Here is a 5,286-nt window from a genome sequence, read left to right as displayed (position 1 = left end):
GTTTGGTCCGGCAGACCGGACGTAAAAATGAGACTTACGCGGCGCAGGTGTTCCTGGTCCGGCTGACCAGAAAGTGGTCAGCTCCGGACCGGGACTTCAGTGGACTCCCCCCGGCTGACTCGGAGCGTGCTGGCGGACTGGGCTGAGGCAGAGAAATGCTGGTCCGGCTGACCAAAACTGGTCAGCGCCGGACCAGCTGCGCTTTGGATCTGGTCAGGTCCTCTTCGGTTCGGCGGACTGAGGGGCACGAAACTCACTGGGTCCGGGGCTGACCAGTTCTGGTCAGCTCCGGATCGGATGAGTTCTTTTACTTCTCCCTCGTCTTCTCTCCTCGGTCCGACTCGATGTGCTGGGCAGACTTGGTCCGCCGGAGTGCATTCCGGTCAACGGCGGACCAAACGCCTGTTTTCTCCGTTTCTCGCCGAATTTGTGCGTTATGCCCTCGGGGTCCTGCCAAAGTCAAGAAATAGTCCCGAAACCCTAGAATGGCTCTAAAAATGCCTAAGAATGTGTGGAAACCGTTTAGAAACCAAAGGCACACTCGTAAAAAATCCAGATAAAATCCGAGCCATCATGACCACCCCTGGACCCTCTACAATGCAGGCTTTACAGTGGGAATGAGCTACAGCTCATTTGAATCATCCTTGTCGAAGAAAAACCCCTGCAAAAATGGCATCTCAGCCATTTTCTCTGCAGAGAAAGAACAAAGGAGAAAGAGAAGAAAGATAGAGAGAGAGAGGAAGAGAAAGAGAGATAGAGAAGAGGAAAGGAGCTCGTGGGAGTAAAGAGGACTGACCTCAGAAGATCTAGGAGAGTCGCCATCGTCGGAGTCGCTGGAAAACGCCATCAAATCCGGCCAAAACTCAGATCTGAATCTGAGCAAGGTGAGTGGTTCGAGTTGCCTCTGTGTGAGCTCATTTTCATCGTTGTTATGGTGTTGATTCGATGAAACCTGGGCATGATTAGAAAGTGGAAGTTGCAATGAACACCTAGAAACAAACGGCACTCGATTTGGTTAAGAAATGAGTAAGTTATGAAAGTTTGAAAATCTAAGCAAAATTGTAAATTTCAGAGAAAAACGCAAAACTCGTTCTAAGTCCGACACTTTCGGGTCATTACCCAGAAAATAGGTGTGATCATTGAAGAAATTAATGATTAGAATCAAAAGAGAACATTTCAATGAACATTTAGAAACAAACGGCGCTAAATTTGGACAAGAAATGAGTGAGTTATGAGCCAACGAAGTCGGACCGGAATCTGGGACGAAATCGCGAAATCGCGATGTCTCTGGGCTCTGGACCGACCGGTCCAGACCCTGAAAATGCCGGAATGGTCCGAAATTGCCTGGACCGACCGGTCCAAAACAAGAAAACACCGAAAACACCCGAAATGGCCTGGACCAACCGGTCCAGACCCCGGGAATGGTCAACTCATTTTTTGGACCAAATAGTGCTATGGACGATTATGGAACCGTTTAACAAGTTCATGATTTAACTTATTCAATTTTACAAGTTTGAGAATTAATAGGCACCTCTACAAGTTTAGGAATTAATATTACTCCAAAATACAAATTCAGAAATTTTTAGGATTTTTTCTCTAAAAAAACTAAGGGAAAAAACCCTAAAAATTCCTGAACTTGTATTTTGGAGTAATATTAATCTCTAAACTTGTAGAGGTGCCTATTAATTCCCAAACTTGAAAAATTGAACACGTTAAATCCTGAACTTGTTAAACGGTTCCATATTCGTCCATAGCGTTATTTGGTCAAAAAAACGAGTTGACCGATCCGACGTGGCGCGCCACGTCACACGCCACGTCGGATCGGCCTTCCAAGGAAGAAATCGAAGAGCTCATAAAGAACGGCGCTTTTGATCGAAGGTTTTTTTTTAAGCTCTTCCCGAATTCCCCTGTTTTCATTCTTGTTTCGTTTCAATTAATCTTAGATGTGGTTCAATTTGTTGACATTTATCCGTATTTTGCTGGCGACGATGCTAAGAGTAATGATGATGAAGAAGAAGAAGTATGTGTAGATGGCGAAGCTGAAAATTCCGGAGATGAAGTTGCTCAGGTGTTAGCCGTGGCGGTAAGAACTCTTCTTCCATGGATGTTGATGATGTTGCTGATGGGCTGAAGGAACTTGACGTGGATAATTACGATGACGAGGATGAAGGTATGTCGGCTCCTTCTGTTTTGTTTCTCTGCATCAGGCAAGCATACTGTCACTATATATATATATATATATATATATATATATATATATATATATAATATCATGTAACCTTAACATGTCAATTACAATCATGCCCGTACAATCACATTGTAGCTAGGGCTAACCGTCAATTCCTCATCACCTCACGTGACGGTGCTGGTCACCTCACATGACACCTCACGCACTCGTCACTTCTCGTGACGTAAATATCACCTCACGTGACCCTGTGCGCCTCACGCGCTCGTCATGGAAATGTCACCTCACGTGGCTAAGTACGCCTTGCGCGTACCCACACAAAATAGTATCGACTACAAGTGTCAATCGGTATTGATATGTGTCTTCCCCAACATACTAACACGTGGTTCATCAGGAAAAAACAATCACAATTACGCTCTACCCATCTCGCTCTTTGGGAATTAATAGGCATCTCTATAAGTTTAGGAATTAATATTACTCCAAAATACAAGTTCAGGAATTTTTAGGGTTTTTTCCCAAAAACTAAAAAGATAAGATAACGAATTACAAGAAGAGAAGTAGTCTAAGTAAGTATTATTGCTACTGTGAACTGTCAAACCATGACATAGCTTGAATCATGTAAAAAATACACATACAAATATATATATATATATATATATATATATAACGACTTTAATTATATAATTTTAGGCCCGGATTTTAAAATATTTTACAATAATTTCGAAATAGAGGAAACACAAACTTTTTTTAAGTTATAAAAAACATACAATATCACACAAGTATATTTTGTTATAATAACAACTATATTTTGTTATAGAGAAAATAATCTAATAGTGGTAGTTTTTCTATCAAATATTCAAAATCTAAATTTATTATTAATTGTTTTTTAAAAAATATACTAAATAGAATATTTGAAAAAATACATTTAATTTAGGAATATTCTTTTTAATATAATTTTTTCTAAAATCATTCATAATCAAATTAGAAATTAAAAGATATTCATACTTTATTCACAAAAATCCTAAAAGTTTCTGAACTTATACTTTGGAGTAATATTAATTCCTAAACTTGTAGAGGTGTCTATTAATTCCCAAACTTACAAAATTGAATACGTTAAATCCCGAACTTGTTAAACGGTTCCATAATCGTCCATATCTCTATTTGGTCAAAAAAAGAGTTGACCGATCTGATGTGGCGCATGACGTGGCGAGCCAACTCAGAAACGTACCACTACGTCACGCGCTACGTCAGATCGGTCAACTCGTTTTTTTGACCAAATAATGTTATGAACGATTATGGAACCGTTTAACAAGTTTAGAATTTAATGTGTTCAATTTTGCAAGTTTTGGAATTAATAGGCATATCTACAAGTTTAGAAATTAATATTACTTCAAATTACAAGTTTAAAAATTTTTAGAGTTTTTTTCCCTTTTTATAAATATATCTTCATTTTTTTAAAATTTTATATATTAATATTGTTGTTTTTCTTAAATAAATCCGGATTCGGATACCCGCGAATATCCGACCATAATTCTGGATACCCATACCCCGGATACTCGTAAGTACCAAATTCCAGATACAAATCTTATAGTTAAATACCCAAGCCTCCCGAATCCAAATCTAAATCTTTCCATTTTTCCGGGTATGCGACCCGTGCTCACCCCTAGTACTCATCACGACCAGACAGCTTGCAACTTGTCGACTTTGTCAAAAGGTCCACGTGGATCAATTAAATATCTTACCCGCAATTAGATTCATAAAGTATTTATGCCCAATAAAGAAAATTTGCGATAATATCTAATAAATTTACATGCGGTGGAATTCATGATGCCAAAAGTTATAATGAGTGCCTTGGAACTTTTTATAATTAAACAAATAAATAAAATAAGCAGCCGATAATGTTACTTATAAATAAATTTGTAGTATTATAAATCGATTTAAGAAAATGAAATTGTAATAAAAATAAAGGAAAAAACCCTAAAAATTTCTGAATTTGTAATTTGGAGTAATATTAATTCCTAAACTTGTAGAGGTGTCTATTTAATTCCCAAACTTGCAAAATTGAACACGTTAAATCATGAACTTGTTAAACGGTTCCATAATCATCCATACTATTGGGTCAAAAAACGAGTTGACCGATCCGACGTGGCACGTGACGTGGCGAGTCAACTCAGAAAATTACCGCCACATCACGCACCACGTCAGATCGGTCAACTCGTTTTTTGACCAAATAGTGCTATGGATGATTATGGAACCGTTTAACAAGTTCAGGATTTAACATGTTCAATTTTGCAAGTTTGGGAATTAATAGGCACCTCTACAAGTTTTATGAATTAATATTACTCCAAATTACAAGTTTAGAAATTTTTAGGGTTTTTTTTCCTAAATATAATACAAATTTATGAGAATTTTAAAACTATTTTAAAATAAGTTTCCACAGCGGAAAAATAAAACATTACAACCATTCTTTTAAAATAGTACATGTCCGAGTTAACATTTAAACACAATCATAAAAATATGGGATTATCGTCCCAAGTCTAAATACAAATACAGAAAAAATCGTACATAATGTTACAGCTTAGGAGTCGTCGTCAAAACTGCTACTCGCGTTCCTCGTGATCTGAAAAATTTAACAACGGAGGGCTAAGTATAACTGCTTAGTGAGTGGCCTGGGTTGAATCCGGTCATCCTATTCTCAATGAGAACGGTGTCAATCAACGAGAAAAGGTAGATGCATCTTGTTGCTATGAGTAGCTCAATCAATTCCTTTAAGTTATCTTTGACTGTGTAGTCTCATACCTACACAGTCCTCGGATCCCTCTCATTCGGGTGTGTTCGATTCATCTCTGTACCCCTACCCAGAAACTCGTCAGGAGTCGCACATTGTCCATGACTCTCGCAGTACTTTCCAGGAGGTCACCCATCCTAAGACTACTCCAGAGCCAGCACGCTTAACTTTGGAGTTCTCTCGAGATGGGCAACCGAAAAGGTAGATTCATCGTGTTGCTATGAGTAGCTCAATTAATTCCTTTAAGTTATCTTTGACTGTGTAGTCTCATACCTACACAGCCCTCGGATCCCTCTCATTCTGGTGCGTCCGA

Source organism: Tarenaya hassleriana, unplaced genomic scaffold, assembly GCF_000463585.1.
Source record: "Tarenaya hassleriana unplaced genomic scaffold, ASM46358v1 Cleome181, whole genome shotgun sequence".
NCBI classification, from domain to species: Eukaryota; Viridiplantae; Streptophyta; class Magnoliopsida; order Brassicales; family Cleomaceae; genus Tarenaya; species Tarenaya hassleriana.
The sequence above is the reverse complement of the archived record's forward strand: the minus strand, read 5'-3'. Positions refer to the sequence as shown.